Here is a 26,443-nt window from a genome sequence, read left to right as displayed (position 1 = left end):
AGACTGCTCAGGTTCAATGTTCAGGCAGTGCATGTGCCGGGGAAACAACTGGTTGTGGCGGATACACTATCCAGGCTCCCGCTGGCTGCTGCTGAAGAATCCTCCACAGAATCGGATGTGAAAGTGTATGTTGATTCAGTTCTGGCCTCTAAGTCCATTTCTTCAAGGAAACTGAAAGAGATAAAGAAAGAGACATATTTGGACACAGATCTGCAAGAAGTTATAAGGTACATAAAAGAAGGCTGGCCCGAGAGCCGGGCAGCCTGGATGTCTTTAAATGCTTACCAGCCAGAGAGGTCGCAGCTCACGGAGCTGGAGGGGTTGGTGCTGTTCCAAGACCGCATTGTAATTCCTGTCAGCATGAGGAAGGAGATGTTAAACAGGATTCACAATGGCCACTTAGGCATTACAAAGTGCAGAGAAAGGGCAGCTACAGCTGTGTGGTGGCCTGGGATCAGCTCCGACATTGCAAATCACGTGTCTAAATGTGCCTTTTGCCGGGAACGCCGGCCTACTCAGAGAAGGGAGCCCTTGATGTCTACTCCGCTGCCTGTCTACTCCGCTGCCTGCGGGGCCGTGGCAGAAAATAGCTGCTGATTTGTGCGAACTGCACAGGAAAAAGTTCCTTGTTGTGATCGACTATTCCAGGTATTTGGAGATAGCACTCCTGAATGATATCACAAGTCAGGCCGTTATCATTCGCCCGCTGGGGCATTCCAATGGAGCTAGTGAGTGATAATGGTATGCAGTTCGCTTCTACAGAGTTCAGTGCTTTCAGCAGGGAGTATGATTTTGTACATTCCACGTCAAGTCCGCATTATCCGCAGGCCAACGGAATGGCTGAAAGGGCAGTTCAAACAACAAAATTAATTCTAAAGCAATCTGAGCCGTACCTAGCCCTCTTGTCATACAGGGCGACGCCCATTCAAGCCACCGGGTTTAGCCCAGCACAGCTGATGCTAGGACGCCAGATTCGCACCATTTTACCCTCAGTGGCTGTTCCTCGGGACGAAGTCCTTAGGAGGGATGAAGAGGCCAAAAGGGTTTTCATTTCTTCTACGACAGGAGACATTCTGTCAGGCCCTTACAGGAACTGAAAGCGGGCCAAAGTGTCAGAATTAAACTGGATGATGAGAAGAAATGGAAGACGCCTGCTACGGTAGTTGGCTGCTCTCCAGAACCAAGGTCTTATACAGTCCTTACGGAGGGAGGGACGGTTACACGCCGTAACCGAAGACATCTTCAGTCTGTACCTGAGAGTCTGGAACTGGATGCCTCAGTACCACCGCCGGTGGGATCCCCTGTTCTAAGAGAGGTGCCTTCCCCTCAGCAAGACCACAACGGGGATATATCTTTGCCTCCAGCGGACTCTTGTTCACCATCTTCTGTATCAGAGGACAGTTCATGCAAAGTTACATCAAGCGGAAGAGTGGTGAAACTTCCGGCCCAATATAGGGACTGACTTATGCTAGAACAATGACCGGAAGTATGGGCAGAATAATCCCATGGTCACTGTGGACTAGGGTAGTCTACCCCGATGTCCAAGTCAGGATGTAATTTATTTGTTCATGTTTTCTAACCTATTTGTTTATATAATGTTCAAAAACAAAAATGTTGTTGTATACTCTGTGTACCTTGTTATTTGTTATATGCAAATGTATGCTTCGCCTTTGAAAAAGGGGAAGATGTGATAAGAGCAGGATGTGATGTCACTAGTTTGTGGGCGGGGCTTAGGTCCGGTGTCTGTGTCGCAGTTAGTTTAGTACAATCAACCTGACTAGATGTGTATTGCTATGCTCTGCAATAAAATAGAGTTGTACCATCATTGCTGTGTCCTGCATATGTCCTGCATCTCATGACACTCCTAATATCAATTTTTCTTCGTTCTCTTGCTATCTTTATTTAAATAGCAGGAATGTGATGCATAGGAGCCGGACCATTTTTGGTTCAGAACCTGGGTTATGCTTGATTATTTGTGGGTAAATGTAAGCCTTCAATAAGAAAGTGCTATCCATGGTGCTGAACCTAAAGTGGTCTGGCTGCTAAGATTTACATTCCTGCTTTTAAAATAAAGAGAGCAAGAGAACAAAGAAAAATTGATAATAGGAGTAAATTAGAAAGTTGCTTAAAATTTTATGCTCTATCTGAATCATATCTGAATCATAGCGGATGGTACACTAAGCGCCTGCCTCAAGGACCCTAGCTCTGGATATTGGCTCCTAGTAGCCAATAGAATAAATGAAATAGAAAAGGGTTTGAACCAAAGCGCCTAAAAGGCCGGGTCTGAACAAAGTTAATTAAACAGATTCACTTTAAATTATAAATACACTTTAATTCGTTACAGACATGGATCCATGTTACATAATAAAAACAACTTAAAATTCTTCAAACGATAAAATTCTTTAAACAATAAAATAATAAAAGAATCACTGATGATTCTCTTATAGGTAACTGGTGCAAACCTATCTATACTGGTATCCCAGTATCTCTAGGTATTCTTTAAACAAAATAATAAAAGAATCACTGATGATTCTCTTGTAGGTAACTGGTACAGACCTATCTAAACTGGTATCCCAGTAACTCTAGGTACGGCGGTCGCCTTTCTAGATGTTATGTGTCTTAGTAACTGATATTGCGGTAGACTCCCTAAATATGTGAGTGGTGCTTTAAGTGCAAAAATGTGCTAGAGGATACCAAATCCTTCTATATAAACAATGAACAAAAAATGATGAACAAAATGATGAACAAAGTGACGAAAGAACTAGTATGGTTGTGGTGTTTGGGAGTAGCAGTGATAAATATTAAAACTTGAATAAAATATTGATGCAGGTGATAAACATTTCAATGTAAATATTCAAACAAAAAATATATAAGCAAGTCGTTGCAAATGTGAAAACAAAGACATAAACAAAAAGCAAAAAAACAAAAATAGTCCTCCAAATGTTAGTGTTAAATCCAAATTGCAGTGTTCACTCCAAAAGGTGCTGGTAATAAAAACACAAAATGAAAAACCAAAGCTAAAATATCAGTGGCCACTGTAAAATATGAGCAAAACAAGTCAATCCTGTGAATAGATAAATATATTTCTGCAACCTTAGCAGTACCGGAAAATGGTGATAAATCAAAGTTTCATCCAGGGCCCGGCTGACCCAAATCACACCTAAAAATAAAAACAAACACACAATAGTGCAGAGCGTAATTTCTCAAGTAGAATAAAAGGAGGAAGACTCACCAGTCGACGCGTTTCGGTCTGTGCTAGACCTTTATCAAGGGTTGATAAAGGTCTAGCACAGACCGAAACGCGTCGACAGATAAGAACAAATCTAAGGGACAAAGTTCGTATTTTAGTTCCTTTAGTTCTGATAAAAGCCCAGCGTCAGAGGCCTCCGCTAAGCCAGAGCAAACCAAGAGTTCTTGGAAGCCTGGGATAGATCCAAGCAGAGCAAGAAGCCTGCAGAGACTAAGTCTGCATGAAGAGACTGACCTATTTTGGATCGTGTAGGAGGCAGACTGTCGCTCTTCCAGAGGCTTGGTTCAGGGACGTGCAGGATCCTTGGGTCCCGGAGGTCATAGCTGATTGTTACAACATAGGTTTCAAATCTCATCCACCAAGGGGCAGATTCATCCTCTCAACCTGTCTTTAAGACTAGGAAAGAGGGAAGCCTTTCTGGAGTGCGTAAGGGATCTGTCCTCCTTTGGAGTAATTCTCCCAGTGCCTATCGCAGAGAGAGGTTTGAGATACCATTCAAACTTTTTCGTGGTCCCAAAGAAGGGAACTTTCCATCCAGTTCTGGACCTAAAGTGCTTAAACAAATTTCTAAATGCCCCCTCGTCAATGGAGACATTAAGGTCCATCCTTTCCTTCATTCAGGAAGGGCAGTTTATGGCCACTATAGATTTGAAAGAGGCATTCCTTCACCTTCCAATCCACAGTTAACACTTCCAGTTCCTCAGGTTTGTGTTCCTGGACCAGCACTTCCATTTCATTTCACTTCCATTTGGTCCAGCTATGGCTCCAATAATTTTTGCGAAGGTTCTAGGGGCTCTTCTAGCAGTTGCCAGAACCCGGGGTGTAGCAGTAGCTCCCTACTTGGACGATATTCTGGTACAAGCACCAACTTTTGTCTGGTGTAAGTCCTTTCGGAATCTCTCCTATGTCTTTTTCGATACCACAGAGGGAAGATAAATAGAGAAATGAGTTCTCTTATTCCATGCCCCAGGGTGAAATTCCTGGGCACTATAATAGATTCCATAGACATGAGAATATTTCTAACAGACCAGAGAAGTTGCAAGCTAGCTTTAACATGAATCTTGCCCTCCAGACCTCCTTAACGCCATCTGTGGCTCAGTGTATGGAGGTGACTGGTCACATGGTCTCCAGCATGGACATCGTTCTCTTTGCCAGGTTCCACCTCAGGTCGAGCGACTGTGCATGCTGAGGCAGTGGAACGGAGATCATTTGGATCTGTCTCAACAGATTTCTTTGGACAACCGGTCAAGAAAATCACTCTCTTGGTGGCTCTGGCCGGATCACCTCCTTTTTAAGACCATCCTGGGTGACTGTGATGACGGACGCAAATCTGTCAGGATGGGGAGCTGTTTGGGATGCCAAAAAGGCGCAGGGCCTGTGGACACAGGAGGAGAGCTCCCGTTCAACATTCTAGACCTTCGGGCAACATCAATGCTCTGAAGGCTTGACACCTACTGAGTTAGTCCTAATTTATCTGACTTCCAATCAGACAATATAACCTAGGTAGCTTACTTCAACCATCAGGGGGGGACGAGAAGCTCCCTAGCAATGAGGGAAGTATCTTGGATTCTGGAGTGGGCGGAGACCCACAACAGTTCGCTCTCAGCAATCCACATACCGGGTGTGGACATCTGGGAAGCGTATTTTCTCAGCAGACAATCCTTTCATCCAGGGGAATGGTCTCTCCATCCCAAAGTGTTTGTGGAGATATGCAACAGGTGGGGAACATATCATTGTCCCTGTAACTGAGGTGTGGATCTACCTGGTTTGAATTGAGCTGCACAGGAAAAGACTCGTGTCTGGAAACAAAATTGGCATTGGAATTTGACATTTAAAGGGACATCCTCCTTTTGGTACTCATATTCATTTTTTTGAACATTCAAAAAAGTTTGAACTAACAAGAGGTACTGTGGACTATAAAACATCAAGTGTGCTAATTATATTAATTATATCAATTTTAACTTCACAATCATATTTGCATCAATTACTTTTAATCGCTTCTTATTGTGGCTTTTATTGTGGTTTTATAATTTTATTGCTCTATTTGCTTTTTTGCTTTTTTACATATTTACATATTTATGCATTTAATTATTTTTATAGAAATCAGTATATATGTATATTAATTGAGGTCTATATTTATTCATCTAGTTATATTTATATTGGGTACGGTTTCAGTACATATAGCGCAATTTACTTCCTTTAGTTCTAACAGGTGGGGAACGCCGGAGATAGATCTCATGGCGTCCAGTCTCAATACCAAGTTATACAGATATGGGTCGAGGTCTAGGGATCCTCAGGCGGAGCTAATAGATGTTAGGTTCAATCTAATTTATCTTTTCCTGCATTTACCACTCCTTCCTTGAGTGGTGGCTCGAATCTTACAGGAGCAGGCGTCAGTGATACTGATTGCTCCATCGTAGCTGCGAAGGATATGGTTCACGGATCTAGTGGGGATGTCATCATCTCCTCCTTGCAGGTTACCTTGTTGCAGGGATCTGCTGGAACAAGGCCCTTTTCTTCATCAAAAGCTAGATTCTCTGAGGCTGACTGTGTGGAGATTGAACACTTAGTCTTAGCCAAGAGAGGGCTTTTTGAGAGTGTTATTGATATTCTCATTCAAGCTCGTAAGACGGTTAATCTATCATAAGGTGTGAAGGACCTACTTATTCTGGTGTGGTTTGTCCTGGCACAAAGTAAAGGTTGCCAGGGTTCTTTCTTTTCTCCAGGAGGGACTGGAGAAGGGCCTCTCAGCTAGTTCCTTGAAGGGACAGATTTCGTCCCTGTCTGTTTTACTGCACTAGAGGCTTGCTGAGCTTCCGGATGTAAAGTCTTTTATTATGGTTCTGAATAGGATCAGGCCGGTGTTTAGATCTAATGCTTCTCCTTGGAGTTTAAATCTTGTTCTTAAAGTTTTGCAACGGGCTCCGTTTGAGCCTATGCATGAGGTTGACATTAAGTTGTTGTCTTGGAAGGTTCCTTTTCTGCTAGCTATTGCTTCTATGGGCAGAGTCTCTTAGATTGCTGCCTTGCAATGCGACCCTCCTTATCTGGTGTCCCAGGCTGATAAGGCTGTTCTACGAACTAAGTTAGGTTTTCTTCCTCAGGTTGTGTCAAATCGCAACATCAATCAAGAAATTGTGGTTCCTTCCTTATGTCCTAATTCTTCTTCATCGAAGAAACATTTACTGCATAATCTGGATATGGTTCGTGCCTTGAAGTTTTTCTTCAGACTACGAAGGAATTTAGACACACTTCTCTGTTTGTTATCTATTCTGGCAAGCGTAGGGGTCAGAGGGCCTCTTCAACCTCCTTATCTTGTTGGTTGAGGAGTATCACCCGCTTAGCATATGAGACAGCGGGACTTAAGCCTCCTCAGATGATTACGGCTCATTCTACGAGAGCAGTGTCTTCCTCTTGGCCCTTCAAAAATGAGGCCACTATGGATCAGATTTTGAAGGTGGCTATTATTATTTTATTATTATACTTTATTTATGAAGCGCCATCATATTCCGTAGCGCTGTCAATGGATACACTTTATTTAAATAAAACAATAATATAAAACTTCTAAGAGACAGGACAAAATTTACAAACACATACAGGAGGAATTGAAGGCCCTATTCCTGTGGGAACTTACAATCTAGAAGGGTAGGAGGTTGAGAAACAGGAGGTGAGGACTGCAAGATTGAGAAAGATGTTAATGCAGAGATAGATGAGGGAAATGTTGTTAGGTAAGAGAAATATTATTGAGTTGGGTGGTAGGCTTCTCTGAACAGAAAAGTCTTCAGAGAGCATTTAAAAGAGGAAAGATTAGAGCAAAGCCTGACAGCATGAGGCAGAGTGTTCCAGAGGGTAGGTGCTGCATGACAGAAGTCCTGCAGTCTAGCATGAGAAGAGGCAATAGTCGCAGATGCTACCTGGTCCTCCTTACATACTTTTTCAAAATTTTACAAGTTTGATGGTTTTGCTTCTGCTGGAACGGCCTTCGGGAGTAAGGTTTTGCAGGCTGTGGTGCCCTCAGATTAGGGGTTGCCTCTCTTTTTTACCCTCCGTTAGCATTCAGTGTCCTCTGTAGCTTGGGTATTGTTTCCCACAAGTAATGAATGCAGCTGTGGACTCTCCCTGTATTAAGAAGGAAAACATAAATTATGACTTACTAGATCATTTCCTTTCCTTCGATACAGGGAGAGTCCACAGCTCCCGCTCGTGTTCTCCAATGGGCGGCCCTAAATTTATTTTGTTTTCTTCTGGCACATTTTTCACCCTGATATTTCTCCTACTGTTTCCTTGTTCCCTCACAGGGCCGGACTGGGAAATCAGACCGGCCCTGGAAATTTGCATGGCCCGGCCGAGACCCACCCCCTCTTGCTTAGCCCCGCCCCATCCTATTTAGCCCCACCCCCCTCCGGCTCATGACCCAATCCAGCCCTGTTTACACAACTTAAAAGTTAAAACATACAACACAGTCCAGAAGCCACAAATTTATGTAGAAAACAAATTAACTGCACTGCAGCAGTAATAATAAACTACACAAATACATAATATATAACTCAGCAGCTAGATATTACTCATCGTGATTAGCTATTGTCACAGATCCTTATGATAAGGATCTGTGACAATAGCTCATCACGATGAGTAATATCTAGCTGCTGAGTTATATATATGCATCGTGTCACCAGGTCAAAGTAAGGCAACTCACTATACTAAGGGCTGTTTCAATGATCACAGACATTCCCCGCAGTACAGTAACGAGACAGAGCCACATGGGCACCCTGCACATCCCCTGACCACTTACCCTACCCAAACCCTCAGTCCCTGACTCCCCTCTATACTTTAATCTAACCTAAAATCAGCGAAATCCTTGCAGGCAGCTCACACTTTCACTGGGCGCCGCCATGTTGGAAAAGCCGATGGAACCGGCGTCCTTACCTCTGAACTCCCAATGTCTCCTGCCTACAGCTGACTCAATCTGTAAACCCCACCAGGGAAAAGTAGCCACAACCGGAGCTGCTATCTGATCGTACTGGCCACATCTGCAGCTGAGCTGCTTGTGCCTCTGCTCTCTCTCACTCTCTGTGCAGTTGCCAGTGCAGTGTCGCCCCACCAGGATGCTGGCCCACCAGGATTTTTCCCGGTATTCCGGTGGCCCAATCCGGCCCTATTCCCTCAGCAGAATAACTGGGGGATGAGGGATGTGGGGCAGGTATTTAAGCCTTTGGATGGGGTGTCTTTGCCTCCTCCTGGTGGCCAGGTTCTGTATTCCCACAAGTAATGAATGCAGCTGTGGACTCTCCCTGTATCGAAGGAAAGGAAATTATCTGGTAAGTCTTAATTTATGTTTTTTCAAAGTGTTTATTCCATTAAAAAAGTGTGACATTTTGCGGTCTTCACCCCTTCCTCAGACAGAATGTGTACAAATAAAACAGTGCACATATATAATAAACATAATCCCTTCCACCAATTAGAGCAAACTACCTGCATCTCATTATAGCAAACACACATAAATCATCTTAAAGTGCCCCATACCAAAACTATTTATCAGTGGAGTGATCCATATATGCGAGAGGAAAATAAGTGTATCAGTGAATATACTTACGTATATGTATAGAACATAAATAAATTCCCTTACATACCAAGCTTATGTGGAGACATCATCACTGTGAATACAGCCTAAATTCCCAAGCAGTTTGCGCCATGCACCAAGAAGCACGCCACAGAGGTGACGTCATCCTCATCACATTGTACTTTCCAATCGCGGTGTGCCACGTAGGTACAGGGTGGGATCACTGACCTAAAAAATCTGCATATGTAAACAAACAATGTTATAAATGTGGAGGCAAAAAGAGAATAAATCATATAACCACTCCAAAGGGTCGCAGACGGCATACACCGTAATAACAGTGTTGTTCCATATTAGTCACATGAAAATTGTCATATTGCAATCCCATGTTCATTGTATGCTATATATCCTAATTGGAGGGCCGGTGTTCTGTCGAAAACTCCAAGTCGTCAAAATCTAAAATTTATACCCAAACCATTCGTCTGATTGGCTGCGCATCCTGTCCCTCACGGAGAAACGGGGCAATCAGATGGGCACACTAATTTAGCATTAGCGCCTATCTTCACAATCTATTTTTGCCTCCACCTCACTCCCCAAGAGTCACTTGGGGTGGATGCCAGAGGATTAGCTGTGCGCCCCCCTAACAGAGGTAAAAACAAATAGTAAAAATGGCAGAGTCACCGAAAGTGACATAATTGGAGATTTCGACTATTTGGGGTTTTTGACAGAACACCTGCTGTCAAAAACCCCAAGTAGTCGAAATCTCCAAAGGGGAAACAATAAAATTTAGTTAAGGAACAATTTATATCAGAAAGAGACCTTATATCTGCAGAATCTTACGGCCAGATTACGAGTTTTGGGTTTTGAGCTACCGTGCAGTTTTTTCTCACCGCTCACTTACCTGCTGCGCTGGTATTACAGGTTTTTACAAACCCAACGTTAAAAGGCAAGAAGGGAGCGTAGAGCTAGATTGTGCTCCATACTGCGCTTCAATACCAGCGCTGCTTAAGTCAGCGGTGAGCTGGTCGTACGTGCTCATGCACGATTTGCCCATAGACATCAATGGGGAGAGCCGGCTGAGAAAAAGTCTAACACCTGCAAAAAAGCAGCCTAAATCTCAGTAACGCAGCCCCATTGATTCCTATGGGGAAACTAAAGTTATGTTTACACCTCACACCCTAACATGAACCCCGAGTCTAAACACCCCTAATCTTACACTTATTAACCCCTAATCTGCTTCCCCCGACATCGCCAACACCTACATTATACTTATTAACCCCTAATCTGCCGCTCCGGACATCGCTATTTAAAACTAAATACTTACCTATAAAATAAACCCTAAGCTAGCTACAATATAACTAATAGTTACATTGTAGCTAGCTTAGGGTTTATTTTTATTTTACAGGCAAGTTTGTATTTATTTTAACTAGGTAGAATAGTTATTAAATAGTTATTAACTATTTAATAACAATAACTACCTAGCTAAAATAAAGACAAATTTATCTGTAAAATAAAACCTAACCTAAGTTACACTAACACCTAACACTACACTACAATTAAATCAATTACCTAAATTAAATACAATTAATTAAATAAATTAAATTAGCTAAATCATAAAAAACAACACTAAATTACAGAAAATAAAAAATAAATTACAAGATATTTAAACTAATTACACCTAATCTAATAGCCCTATCAAAATAAAAAAGCCCCCCCAAAATAAAAAGCCCCCTAGCCTAAACTAAACTATCAATAGCCCTTAAAAGGGCCTTTTGCGGAGCATTGCCACAAAGAAATCAGCTCTTTTACCTGTAAAAAAAAACAACCCCCCCAACAGTAAAACCTACCACCCACACAACCAACCCCCCAAATAAAAAGCTAACTAAAAAAGCCTAAGCTCCCAATTGCCCTGAAAATGACATTTGGATGGTCATTGCCCTTTAACTCTATTGCAGGCCCAAAGCTCTAACCTAAAAAATAAACCCACCCAATACACCCTTAAAAAAATCCTAACACTAACCCCCGAAGATTCACTTACCGGGAGAAGTCTTCATCCAAGCGGCAAGATGTCCTCAACGAAGCCAGCAGAAGTAGTCCTCCAGACGGGCAGAAGTGGTCCTCCAGATGGGCAGAAGTCTTCATCCAGACAGCATCTTCTATCTTCATCCTTCCGGCGCGGAGCGAGTCCATCTTCAAGACATCAGACGCAGAGCATCCTCTTCTTCCGACGGACTAAAGACGAATGAAGGTACCTTTAAATGACGTCATCCAAGATGGCGTCCCTTAGATTCCGATTGGCTGATAGAATTCTATCAGCCAATCGGAATTAAGGTAGAAAAAATCCTATTGGCTGATACAATCAGCCAATAGGATTGAACTTCAATCCTATTGGCTGTTTGGATCAGCCAGTAGGATTGAGCTTGCATCCCATTGGCTGATCCAATCGTATTCTATTGGCTGATTGGAATAGCCAATATAATGTGAGCTCAATCCTATTGGCTGATTGGATTCAGAAATGCTTTTTCTTTTAACAGTCTCATGTCTATTCCACAAGCAGGCTCAAATGCTCATACCTTACCCTTCTCCACATGAAGTTTATATAGGCCCCTCTCTCCTTTCCTCTCCATACCTTAGCTCTCACGAACTACTCTCTATTTTACAATCTATGTCCCTAAACTGCACAACCTCACAGAAATGTCCCCACTGCTATAAATCTCATTCTCACCTACTCTTACTTTCCATCTTGATGCTATTAGCATCAGGTGACATCTCTCCAAACCCTGGGCCCACCCTCATTCCCACCACTACCCAATCTCGCACTCCATATAGAAACTTTAATAAAAGCAACACACATAACCTCATTTCCATCCAATGCATCCCACACGCATACACTCCTTTCACCTGTGCACTATGGAACTCTCGCTCTGTCTGCAACAAACTTACAGCAATTCATGACCTGTTTATATCAAATGCTTTCACCATTTTAGCAATTACAGAAACCTGGCTATCTCCTTCTGACACTGTTTCCATTGCTGCTCTCACACACGGTGGTCTTCACTTTTCACTGCCATACCCCTAGGCAAGGCAAGGTGAGAAACGTGGCAGCGGTGTTGGCATCCTGCTCTCCCCCTCCTGCACTTATCAATAACTACCTCCAATCCCATCTCTTTCCTTCTCCTCCTTTGAAGTCCACTGTATTCGTCTGTTCTTCCCCCTATCCCTAAAAGTGGCAGTCGTCTATCGCCCTCCTGGACCAACCTCACAATTATTTGACAACTTCGCTGCCTGGCTTCCTCACTTTCTCTCTTCAAATATACCAACCCTAATTCTTGGGGACTTCAACATTCCCATTGACAACCCATCTGCCCCTGCTGCCTCTAAACTTCTTTCACTCACATCCTCCTTCGGTCTCTCACAATCCACCCCATTCCCGACTCACCGTGATGGACACTCCATCGACCTGGTATTTTCCTACCTCTGCTCTATATCTGACACCACCTGTCGCCCTTTTCCCATTTCAGACCATCACTTGGTCACCTATAATATTAATGCAACAGCTAAACCCACTTCTCCATCCCGCCCCCGCACCTGTAGAAATACACATGCTGTGGATCCGCTCCAATTTTCAAAAATTATTCAAAATCTCCTCCCTCACACCTCCACTATAACCTGCCCTAATCTCGCTACAGCCCACTATAACAAAACTCTCTCCTCTGCGTTAGACACACTTGCCCCTCCCCAGCTGCGCAAAACACCACGCCGTCAGTTACAGCCCTGGCATGCTCAGCAAACACGCTATTTGCAAAAATGCTTCTGTACTGCTGAGTGTGTCTGGAGGAAAACTCACTCTGAACCTGATTAAATAAACTATAAGTTTATTCTTCGTTCATACACTTCCGCCCTTCACTTAGCCAAACAAACTTACTTCTCTTCTCTCATATCTACTCTTTCCTCAAACCCTAAACGACTCTTCTCCACCTTTAACTCTCTCCTCTACCCACCTGCTCCACCACCTCCGCCTGTCTTTAGTGCTCAAGACCTGGCTGACTACTTTTTTAAACAAAACACATACTATCCGAAGCAACATCCCAACACCAACCTGCAATACTCCAACAACAGGCCCAATTACTCCCTCTGCCACCCTCTGTAACTTCCATCCAACCACTGAGAATGAAGTTTCTTCCTTACTATCTTCCTCACGCCTCACTACCTGTCCACTCGACCCTATCCCTTCCCATCTAATTCCCTCCCTATCTTCCACCCTCACTCCTGCTCTTACCCACATCTTCAACCTATCTCTCTCTACCGGCTCATTCCCATCTTCTTTCAAACACGCAAAAGTCACTCCCATACTCAAAAAACCCTCCCTCAACCCTAATTCTCCTGAAAGCTACCGCCCCATATCACTGCTTCCACTAACATCAAAACTCCTTGAAAAATTAGTTTACAATCGCCTAACCCACTTCCTGTCCGCCAACTCCTTGCTTGACCCACTGCAATCCGGATTCCGCTCAAAACACTCAACTGAGACTGCCCTTACCAAGGTCACAAACGATCTTCTCTCTGCTAAAAATATTGGCCACTACTCTATACTCATCTTACTTGACCTCTCAGCTGCCTTCGACACAGTTGACCACCCCCTCCTCCTACAGACCCTTAGCTCTTTTGGCCTCTGTGACACTGCTCTTTCCTGGATTCACTCCTATCTTTCTCACAGGTCTTTTTCTGTGTCACTTGCCGGCGACTCCTCCTCTCCTATGCCTCTGTCTGTTGGAGTACCTCAAGGATCTGTTCTGGGTCCTCTACTCTTCTCCATCTATACTTCTTCGCTAGGTAAACTTATCAATAGTTATGGTTTCAAATATCACCTCTATGCTGATGACACCCAGATCTACCTTTCCACCCCTGCTCTCTCTCCCTCTGTCCTCTCTCATGTCAGCAACTGCTTATCTGGTATTTCTTCCTGGATGGCCTCTCACCACCTAAAGATTAACATGTCCAAGACTGAGCTCCTTCTTATCCCCCCCTCAAGCTCTACGCCGACTTCTGACTTCTCTAACCCTGTTGACGGCATCACCATTTCCCCATCACCCCAAGTCCGCTGCCTCGGAGTCACACTTGACTCAAACTTATCCTTCATCCCCCATATCCAATTGCTTTCTACATCCTGCCGCAATCATCTACGCAATATTTCTAAAATTCGCCCTTTTCTGAGCGCTGACACAACAAAGCAAATAATCCACTCCCTTGTTATCTCCCGACTTGACTACTGCAACAACCTACTCGCTGGCCTTCCTCTTTCCCGCCTCCCCCCCCCCTTCAATCCATCCTAAATGCCTCTGCCAGGCTGATCCACCTTTCCCGTCGAACTGTATCTGCTGCACCTCTCTGTGAGTCCCTTCATTGGCTCCCCATTCACAGCAGAATTAAATTCAAAATTCTCACCCTTACATACAAAACTCTCACCAACGCCGCTCCCCTCTACCTATCCTCTCTAATACACAAGTATACTCCAGCCCGTCAACTAAGATCCAACAATGACCTGCTCCTTGCATCCGCAACTATCACCTCCTCTCATGCTAGACTGCAGGACTTCTGCCGTGCAGCACCTACCCTCTGGAACACTCTCCCTCGTGCTGTCAGGCTTTGCTCTAATCTTTCTTCCTTTAAATGCTCCCTGAAGACTTTTCTGTTCAGAGAAGCCTACCACCCAACTCAATAATAAATTAATTTCACTTACCTAATATTTCCCTCATCTAACTCTGTATTAACATCCTTCTCAATCTTGCAGTCCTCACCTCCTGTTTCCCAACCTCCTACCCTTCTAGATTGTAAGTTCCCACGGGAATAGGGCCCTCAATCCCTCCTGTATGTGTTTGTAAATTTTGTCCTGTATCTTGTCTTGTATTGTTTTATTTAAATGAATTGTATCCATGGACAGCGCTGCGGAATATGTTGGCGCTTAATAAATAAAGTATAATAATAATAGGATGAAAGCTCAATCCTATTAGCTGATTGCAACAGCCAATAGGATTTTTTTAACCTTAATTCCGATTGGCTGATAGAATTCTATCAGCCAATCGGAATCTAAGGGACGCCATCTTGAATGATTTTATTTAAAGGTACCTTCATTCGTCGTTAGTCCGTCGGATGAAGAAGATGCTCCGCGTCGGATGTCTTGAAGATTGAACCGCTCCACGCCGGAAGGATGAAGATAGAAGATGCTGTCTGGATGAAGACTTCTGCCCATCTGGAGGACCACTTCTGCCCGTCTGCAGGACCACTTCTGCCGGCTTAGTTGAGGACATCTTGGCGCTTGGATGAAGACTTCTCCCGGTAAGTGAATCTTCGGGGGTTAGTGTTAGGATTTTTTTAAGGGTGTATTGGGTGGGTTTTATTTTTAGGTGAGGGCTTTGGGCCTGCAATAGAGCTAAATGCCCTTTTAAGGGCAATGCCCATCCAAATGCCCTTTTCAGGGCAATAGGTTGTTTGTATTATTTTTTAAAGGTAAAAGAGCTGATTTCTTTGGGGCAATGCCCTGCAAAAGGCCCTTTTAAGGGCTATTGATAGTTTAGTTTAGGCTAGGGTTTTATTTATTGGGGGGGGGCTTTTTTATTTTGATAGGGCTATTAGATTAGGTGTAATTAGTTTAAATATCTTGCAATTTTTTTTTATTTTCTGTAATTTAGTGTTTGTTTTTTGTGATTTAACTAATTTAATTTAATTTATTTAATTGTATTTAATGTAGGTAATTGATTTAATTGTAGTTTAGTGTTAGGTGTTACTGTAACTTAGGTAAGGTTTTATTATACAGGTCAATTTTTCTTTATTTTAGGTAGTTATTAAATAGTTAATAACTATTTAATAACTATTCTACCTAGTTAAAATAAATACAAACTTACCTGTAAAATAAAAATAAACCCTAAGCTAGATACAATGTAACTATTAGTTATATTGTAGCTAGCTTAGGGTTTATTTTATAGGTAAGTATTTAGTTTTAAATAGGAATAATTTAGATAATAATTGTAGGTTTTATTTATATTTATTTTAATTATATTTAATTATATTTAGCGCTGCGGAATCTGTTTGCGCTCTACAAATAACCGATAATAATAATATTTAAGTTAGGGGGTGTTAGGGTTAGACTTAGGTTTAGAGGTTAATAAATTAAGAATAGTGGCTGCGACGCTGGGGGCGGCAGATTAGGGGTTAATAAGTGTAGGTAGGTTGCGGCTATGTTGGGGGCAGCAGAATGCAGATTAGGGGTTAATAAATATAATGTAGGTGGCGGCGATGTTGGGGCAGAAGATTAGGGGTTAATAAATATAATGTAGGTGGCGGAGATGTCTGGAGCGGCAGATTAGGGTATAATAAGTATAATGTAGGTGGCGGCGATGTTAGGGGTGGCAGATTAGGGGTTAATAATATTTAACTAGTGTTTGTGAGGCAGGAGTGTGGCAGTTTTGGGGTTAATATGTTTATTCGAGAGCCGGCGATGTCCGGAATGGCAGATTAGGGGTTAAAAATTTTATTATAGTGTTTGCGATGCTGGAGGGCCTCGGTTTAGGGGTTAATAGGTAGTTTATGGGTGTTAGTGCTTTTTAGTACTTTAGCTATGAGTTTTATGCTACAGCGTTGTAGTGTAAAACTTATAACTACTGACTTTAGAATGCGTTACGAATCTTGGAGGTAGAGGGTGTACCACTCACTTTTTGGCCTCCCAGGACAAACTCGTAATATCAGCGCTATGGAAGTCCCATAGAAAAAAGACTTTACAAACTTTACGTAAGTCGGTTTGCGGTAAGGCCAAAGAAGTGTGCGGTGCCCCTAAACTCGTAATACCAGCGGTAGGGAAAAAGCAGCGTTAGGACCTGTTAACGCTGATTTTTTAGCTTAAGGCAAAACTCGTAATCTAGCCGTTAATTTGTTAACCCTTTGTATTGATGTATTTATAAGAAGCAATACAAATCAGCCTGGTTATTTAGATCAGTCGGCTGTATAGTGTTAAAATATCCATCTTGATTCCAGTTGTAATAACTTTTTGTTTTGATCCCCACCCCATTTAAAGGGGGTACGTAGTCAATTAAAATGAACCGCAAATCACTAACTGAATGTCCCTGTTCCAAAAAGTGTCTGGCTACTGGTTGATCGCTCTTTTGGTTTTTAATGGCATTACGTATTGCAGGTTGATGGTTGGCCATGCAAGTACGGATATCATCACTTGTTTTACCCACATAACATTTCCCACAAATGCAACTTAATAAATAAACTACATAAGTGGTTGTACAGGTGAGAAAATGTTTAATAACAAACTTTCTATTTGTGTGGGGATGACAATATATATGAGAAATATTGAATGTGGCGGCGCTGTGTCACCTCAAGGGATGCAAGCTGCTCTTTTCCTCTGTGAAACCTGCCTTCTTTCACCTCTAAAATAAAAAGCTCACAATGGTGTAGCACGTTTCAAATAAAATGGTAGGTGCACAAACAGATCATACGCACAGGATTTCAGTTTTAAATCAGCCTTTTATTAAAACCGTCACAAGGGTATCTTCAGATGCAGCTTCAGATTTTATTAAAATATTAATTATTAATATATAGTTGGACTCCAACTTGCTTTGACATATATTGATTTTATGCTCTTGAGATAGGCTTGTTTTGTCGAAACGCGTTGAGCTATATTTTAATAAAGTCTGAAGCTGCATCTGAAGATACCCTTGTGATGGTTTTAATAAAAGGCTGATTTAAAACTGAAATCCTGTGCGTATGACCTGTCTGTGCGCCTACCATTTTATTTGAAACATGCTACACCATTGTGAGCTTTTTATTTTGGAGGTGAAAGAAGGCAGGTTTCACAGAGGAAAAGAGCAGCTTGCATCCCCTGAGGTGACACAGCGCCGCCACATTCGATATTTCTTGTTTCTGGATATGGTCTGGGAGAACCGGGGCTGGCAGCGAGCATCTGAAGGGAAGTGCTAACATAGCTTCATACTTTACTGCTATTTACATGACAATATATATATATATATATATATATATATATATATATACTGTATATATAAAGGAATATAAGTGTTGTGTTATAAACAGCAAACAACTTGATTGTTTTCTTGGGAAGTGGGCACTTTAAAAATCTCAGGATAGCTCCTCTCTTTAGTGAGAAAAGGGAGCTTATAGAACTTTCACTGTCACATAATTTAGGCAGCTACAGTCTTCTACTGTGAATGGACAAGAAATTAAACTGACTGGAGTTGTGCACGTGCCTCTTAGCAACCACTTCAATGGGAAAGCTCCTTCTTTGCCTTCTTGTAGAGACAGAAAAAGGTAAAAAGGTTTAAAATGATGAATAATACTTATTGTAATGATTTATTTTACATATAACCCACTGTTTAGTCTATTTTTAATAACAACACTAAGCTTAAATGTTTTTTGTTTTTCTTTTTGACATACAGTAGTTGTTTTTTTCATTTTATTTTGTCTGGTAATGATTAAATATGTTTTTTTCATGCCAGTATCTTTGATAGTGGAACTTGTTCAATGCGCAGAAAAGTGATTGGTTGCAAGATAGAAGCTGCTTCCTTGATTATAAAGGATCTGAACGCACAGTTGTAATGTTGTGGTGAGATTTTCCGCAAGATATTAGCTTCATGGGTTTTATTTAAACTAAACCACTGAAATAGTTACAGAAAGAATAACAATAGTGAATATCACTGGTTTTCAAACCTGTTCTCAAGCCTCCTTAACAGGCCAGATTTTGAGGATATCTGAACGGAAGCACAGGTGAAATAAGCAGCTGATTATTAAACATTGTTATTGTCCTGCTCTCATCCAAGGTGATCCTGAAAATCTAGCCTGTTGGGGAGGCCTGGAGACAGGTTTGAAGACCAGTGGTGTAGCTATATCACTAATACAGCCTGTGAAACTGCAATAGTTATTAAAGGGAAATAAAACACCAATTTACAAGACTTATTCTTGGTTTTGCAATAATGTAAAATGTTAGCATACTTGTCTTTTAATGGCCAAACTACCTCCACCATTTGCCTTATTTTGAGTAGCCAATCCAGGATTGCCATTGTCATTTTGTTAGCAAAACTTGCATTGTTTAGCAGTATCTTATCTAATCCCCCATGTTGATGCCAATTAGGGATAGATATGTAGCAGTGTTATGCTTGTGAAGTCAGTAGTGTGCATTTACAGTTTTTGGAAAAGCCATAGTTTTCAGAGGAACATTACAGAAAAGGGGGCAAAATAAATACTTAAAGTATATTGTTACAGATTTTACTGCACATAAAAAAAATGTTTCATTTACCTTTAACACAGAAAACAGGTTCCTTGAGCCAGGACCTCAAAGCCAAAATGTGGCTTCCCAGTACATTTTATCTAATACCTAGGGTGACCATATTGCCACTTTAAAAAGGGACACATATGAAAAATACATGTGTCAGGGCTGTTTTCAGGGCTGTTAAAAGAAAAGTTTTGTATAAGAACCCTGACATATGTATTTTTCATATGTGTCCCTTCTTAAAGTGGCAATATGGTCAGCCTACTAATACCCCAAACTTTATACCCTTCATGGTACACAGTTAGTTTTTTTTTCTTCAGAAATGTGGTCTAATAATAGCAATATTAATCTTCTGTCAGCAAATGTGCATCATTTTACCATGCAGGTACTGGCATGTGCACAAGTAAATATCTAGCTAAATCTCATTTAATCATAGCTAGAAAGATAGATAGATGACAGATAGATAGATAGATAGATAGATGACAGATAGATAGATAGATAGATAGATATATGACAGATAGATAGATAGATAGATAGATAGATAGATAGATAGATAGATAGATAGATAGATAGATAGATAGATAGATGACAGATAGATAGATGACAGAGAGATATATAAATAGATAGATGACAGATAGATAGATAGATAGATATACATGTTTTATAGGATTTACAGCCCTTCATGTGAAAAGCCTGACCTCCATTATACAGCAACCAATCTATGATGCAAATACTGGAAGTAAAAACTGTAGTCTTCAGATAAGGGAACGTCAGTGCACCTCATTCACCTTTGCCCGCGTGTAAACTTATGACTATGAGTAATGAATGATAACTTTGCTGCTGTTTCAGTACATTGTGTACAACCTTGTTAATAATCTATCTTATGTGGAGCAAAGGCAAACGTTCACTATTTATTGTGTACAATCTGACTTTGTTTCCTCTAATGTTGTAAAAGCAGTGATATGTTCCTCCCTCTATCTGATACAATGTATCAACAATTTAGTAATAAAACAAAAATTAATTTATTATGGGAAATCAACTTTATATTAAAAAAAAAAAAAAAAACATTTTAGTTTCAAATAGATTGTATAACCTCCCAAACTGTATTTGTTTTTTTTGTTTTTTGTTTTTTTAACAGGACAGTAAAGTCAGAATTAAAGTTTCATGAATCACATAGCGCATGCAATTTTAAATGTTCTAGTTTACTTCTATTATCAAATTAGCTTTGCTCTCTTTGCATCCTTTGTTGAAGAGTACAGCTGGGTAGGACCTCAGGAGCGTGCACGTGTCTTTAGCAGTATTGCAACTATCAATAACTTTGCTATTAACATTGATGCTAACACTGCTGCCAGATAGCTTAAGACATGTGCACGCTCCCAGGGGCAGACTGATCAGTTGGGCAATATGACCTAGACTGAGGGCCCAGCATGTAACGGGGCCCCAAGGGGGGTTCCTGGAGTGCTGCTTATTCTCACAGTCGCAGTTTGTTAACATCTGAGCTACTCTAGCGGGCACCAGCAGACAAGCAAATTTGTGAGCTGGGGCAGGGAGCAATAATCAGCAGCTTGTACAGCACTGACAGCTGCACTAGCAGTAACTAAACAGTTAAGGGTGGGTAGAGTGGGGGCCCTGTGCCTGGATTGGAGATCTGTTACTCTGGGGATCCCAGAGCATGCGGTCTGCTCCTGGAAGGGTGGGGGACTTAGGGGAGGGTCTGAGTTTGGGGTCTCTGACCCTTGATGTTGGGGGCCATCTCCCTGGAGGCTGAGGGCCCTGGTGAGGGGAGGTAGGCAGGCGGTGGGTTGACAAAGGGCATAGGAGATGGGGTGGGTATAGGGGGCAGGGTGGGAGCCCTTCACTAACTTTTGCCCTGATTGATCTCAGTCCACCCTACGCTCCTGAGCTCACCGACTATTACCCTTTAACAAAGAATACCAAGAGAACTAAAGAACCATTAAATATAGTAGAATGGCATGGTCAGAAAATAAATAATAAAAAGACAGTGTAATAGTCTGTATTTCAAATGAGCAGTATATTTGTTCCTGAAGCATGGGCGTATTACCGCCTAGGCAGACAAGCTTGGGAGGGGGCGGCACTTCGGAGGGGGCGGCACTTCAGAGGGGGCAGCACTTTTTTGAGCCTCTGTAGAAGCCTATATTCAGTCCTCACTTGTCAAATGGAGTCTTCCACCCATGGCCCGCCCCATCTACCATGCATCCACTGTACTCCTCCTCCCTCCCTCAGTTGCCCACCTGACAAATGGAGTCTCCCACCACTGACCCCAACCACTGTGCATCCGCCACACTCCCTCTTCCCAACACAGCTGGCTGGGTCCCACAGTGGCAGTAATAGTAGCCAGGAGGGAGAGACTCGCCCAAGCCCAAACCGATCACACACCGCAAGCCCTTCCCCAACAGCACCGTGACATGGAGGGAGCCGAGGTGGAGGACACGCGGGGCAGCGAGTGGTAGCCCTCCACAAAAAAGTAAGTTAGCACAAGCACTGTTGGTGTGGGGGCAGCCCGGTACAGCAGACAGGAGTGGCCACCAGGTGAGCAGCAGAATTTTGAGTGCCTAGGGCAGCACAAAACCTAAATATGTCACTGTCCTGAAGTTAGTTCAATGTTCCCTCCCCCTTGTAACATGTGACAACCATCAGACAATCACAAAATGCATATAGGTATATACTGTGAAATCTTGCAAATGCTCAGTAGGAGCAGGTGCCTCAGAAAGTGTGCATAGAAAACATAATTTATGTAAGAACTTACCTGATAAATTCATTTCTTTCTTATTGGCAAGAGTCCATCAGCTAGTGACGTATGGGATATACAATCCTACCAGGAGGGGCAAAGTTTCCCAAACCTCAAAATGCCTATAAATACACCCCTCACCACACCCACAATTCATATTAACGAAAAGCCAAGTAGTGGGGTGATAAAATAAGGAGTAAAAAAGCATAAAAAAAAGAGGAACTGGAAATAAAATTGAGCTTTTTATAAAAAAATCATAACCACCATAAAAATGGGCGGGCCTCGTGGACTCTTGCCAATATGAAAGAAAGTCAAGGTAAGTTCTTACATAAATTATGTTTTCTTTCATGTAATTGGCAAGAGTCCATGAGCTAGTGACGTATGGGATAGAAATTTCCAAGAAGAAGCAAATACATCAAAATGGTAAAATTTAGTAAATGCATGCAAAGAAAGTTGCTGCTTTGCAAATCTGATCAACCGAAGCTTCATTCCTAAAAGCCCAAGAAGTGGCGACTGATCTAGTAGAATGAGCCGTGATTCTCTGAGGCGGAGACTGTCCCGCCTCTAAATAAGCCTTGTGAATCAAAAGCTTTAAACAAGATGCCAAATAAATGGCAGAGACTTTCTGACCTTTCCTAGGACCAGAAAAAACAACTAATAGACTAGAAGTCTTCCTGAAATCTTTAGTAGCTTCAAAATAATATTTCAAAGCTCTTACAACATCCAAAGAATGTAAAGATCTTTCAAGAGTATTCTTGGGATTAGGACACAAGGAAGGAACAACAATTTCCCTACTAATGTTGTTAGAATTCACAACCTTAGGAAGAAATTTAAACAAAGTCTGCAAAACAGCCTTATCGTGATGGAAAATCAGAAAAGGAGACTCACAAGAGAGAGCAGACAATTCAGAAACTCTTCTAGCTGAAGAGATAGCCAAAAGAAACAACACTTTCCAAGAAAGTAGTTTAATATCCAAAGATTGCATAGGCTCAAACAGAGTACCCTGCAAAGCTTAAAAAAAAACAAATTAAGACTCCAAGGAGGAGAGATTGATTTTTTTTTTTTTTTAATAATTTTTTATTGAGGTTTAGTTAAAGGCATACATAGATCATAATATCACATTCTTTTGTCATATGAGATAAGGCTTCAATATTACAGGAGTAATAAAATAAACATGCAAGAAACGTTTAGCCAACAATTTACATAGTTTGCAAACATTAGACAGATAAGATGCTAATCTATTAGGAACCTTCTGCATGATACAATATATTACTTTTGGGCCAACAAAAGTAGTGGGAAATAATGAAGCGAAATAAGGAACTTGAAATCAAGGAGACCACTTTTGGATCTCAATGATGAACCTCTATTTTTTAGGATTAATAGCAATATTGTTCCTGAGGACCTGAAGATTCATATAACATAAAACATGAGGGGTATGAACTAGGAATACTGATGAATCCACAGGGCTACTCATAATTTATGTAAATTCAAGCGTATAGCAACTTTCTTTAAATAAATAGGGTAGTTAGAGTATAACCAAAATTATAATGCTATGTAAAATATGAAATAATATTCACTTCCTGTAGTGATAAACAGAATCTGAAGTGGAGTGTTTAAATATAATATTTGCTTCCTGTAGTAATAGAGGAAGCCTGAAATGGTATATCCAAGCTAGTACTTTGATTGGGGCTACCAGACGCTGTGTGAGGAGCATATATATAGATGGAAGGCAACAGTGATCAGTCCTGCTGATCCGGATGGTCTTACAGATTCTTCTCTTAAATATTATGAGGGAATTAAAGCTTAGGAAGTGAGGAAAGCAATAGTTAGATTGCGGTATACACAAGACAAAGCGCGTATTGAGCCCCTCTCAAATAGAGGGTACATTATTATGGGTGGGTGGGGGAGGTGATTTAAATACATGAAGTAATCAATATTACTAATGTTCTATCTATTGGCTCCAAAAAAGGTTATTTTTCTGTGAAGCTATTTTTACACATAGAGATAGAATTCCCTTAATGGGCTTTTAAGACCGTTTAGGCTTAATTAGTTATATAGGAGATGCTTAGGGAAGTATATAAATTTGGTTTGTGAGAAAAGATGAAATCATTCTAAGGTTTAAGTAATATGGTGGGATGTATAAGAAAAATGGTGCGGCATGAGCAAGAGAAGCCACAAAGTTGACCCTCCTAAATTAGGAGGTATATTCCACTATGGGGGGGGAAGTGGTATGCTGAACATAAAGAATAAAAAGCTAAATATAGGTGAAGGTCTAGCCTGCTCTAGAAAAAAGGACATCCTGGAGAGACTAAGGTCATAGCATAGAATAGGTATTAGTTAGCAGTACGGTTACAGCTCTCCTGTATATATATACAAATACAAGTAATATTGGTAGTGCAGGAGTATGCCATGGTTACACAACAATTACAGATAGATAATCAAGGTCACATCTATAACTTTAGCCCAAAGTGAACAATTAGAACAATACTTATGTACAAATAAACACCTTCTACCAAGGATAGATATTGGTCAGTAATATAGTTACAACACTCCCAAGCTGTATTCATACATAAGCAATACAGAATTCACATGAATTTGCTATGGTTTTACAGCAATTGTGGGTAGGATACCAGGGGAAAATCTGAAGGTTGAGCATATAGCAATAAGTTCGGGCTTTGCTTATGTACATAGATATGTATTGTGGTATAAGACTGTATCTGGAACTATGCTATGGAGCTATAAATTTGTTATAAAAAGGCATCACGCTGCCCCGGCCGCTGGCAGCGAGATGACATGCTCACAGATCTCACCTCAGATCCAAGCATATTCAGGCAATATAAAAGCCCACAGACATGGAGGAGTATGTAATGAGGTATTTAGATTCTATTTCCCAGAAGGTGTAGACAATAAGGAGCTTGCAAATACATTATAATATAACAGGGCGTACAAACATTGCTGTCATCTTGCAAGACACACTAGTTGGCATATATTAAACATAGTTTGGTATGTCAGCTGAATACTGTGTTGTTGAAAATACATAACCAAACTGCGAAAGAAAGTATGTCCATAGCATGTGAACTTGACTGTGCCCATGTCTATGACAGAGGTATGTTGCTTATGCGGTGATAAGAAAAATGCAGTTCCACAATAGCTTTTAAATCCTGTTAAAAAAAAGAATAACTAAAACAAGCAGCAAACACGCATACTGATAATCTGTAATAAAACAAATGGCAAAGCATAAACAAAGCAAGCATGGCAAATAAGTCACCAGAGTCTCTCAACTTGTAGGCTGTAACGAAAGACAGGCTGAACAGATGACTGTGGAAAATAGGGTTTGGGATTAACTGTAGCAGTAGCGATAGGTCTCTCTAGCCGATGCCTCTGAGAATCGTTATCTCTCTATCTGGCAGCAGACACTGCATGGGTATGGAGACTGTGTCCCGTTTAGCCAATGTTACTTCTGATCTTAATAATGGCCACCAGACCAGGACTGAGGGTAAGTTCTGAGGAGCCCCACACTGCTGTAACATATCGCCTCCCAGAGCGATCGGCTCCGGGTTGTCGCCACTACAGAGTCTGTGTGTCTCATAGAAGTTCCAGGAAGGTGGCTGAAGGGCTAAGATGGTGCGCAGGTTTCCTACCTTTATTCGCCCCGCCATTGCACTGCGGCGCATCGATCATTAGTGCTTTTCCAGGGCTGGTATCAAGCTCGTTTGCTCCCAAGTCATATCGCTCAGTAGTGACTTCTAGGTCTTCACCGTTACCCTGCCCATCTTGCTCTTGCGTGTGGCAGTACAGAAGAAACTTCTCCAAGGCTGGTAGTAAAGATGGCGGCTGGTGGGGGCCAATTGCACCTTGTACCCGGTGCTCCATGTAAGTAGTTAGGGCAACGGAAGAGATAGTTTGAGCAGCGAAAGGCTTGAAAGCTTTGTCTACTGCATCTAGGAGAGCTGCGTTGTGGTGATTGAGCAATTCCTTCATCTGGGTGAGAAGGAGCGTGGCCATGTTTCCACACGCTCAGCACACAAGCGGGAGTTAGAGGACTGGGGCTGTATGACCATTCAGCAGAGTATAGTTTCCCCACAGAAAGTAAACAGATAGATTTCCATAAAAGTAGCTGAAATAGTTGTAAAAAGTGGGTAAAATAGGCAATAAAACCATTGGGATCGTTGTAATTATCAGGAGCTCTTGAAAAGTGCGGCTTGCTTCGTTGATAGCTGGCTCTGCCCCCCGGAGAGATTGATTTAACAACAGGCTTGGTATGAACCAAAGTCTGAACAAAACAGTGAATATCAGGAAGCTTAGCAATGGTTCTATGAAATAAAACAGGAAGAGCAGAGATTTGTCCCTTCAAGATATTTGCAGACAAACTTTTATCCAAACCATCCTGAAGAAACTGTAAAATTCTAGGAATCCTAAAAGAATGCCAAGTGAATTTATGAGAAAAACACCATGTAATATAGGTTTTCCAAACCTGATAATAAATCTTCCTTGAAACAGACTTACGAGCCTGTAGCATAGTATTAATCACTGAGTCAGAGAAACCTCTATGACTAAGTACTAAGCATTCAATTTCCATACCTTCAAATTTAGCGATTTGAGATC

The sequence above is a fragment of the Bombina bombina genome, chromosome 5, assembly GCF_027579735.1.
Source record: "Bombina bombina isolate aBomBom1 chromosome 5, aBomBom1.pri, whole genome shotgun sequence".
In the NCBI taxonomy this organism is placed as follows: Eukaryota; Metazoa; Chordata; class Amphibia; order Anura; family Bombinatoridae; genus Bombina; species Bombina bombina.
Note: the sequence above shows the minus strand (reverse complement) of the source record.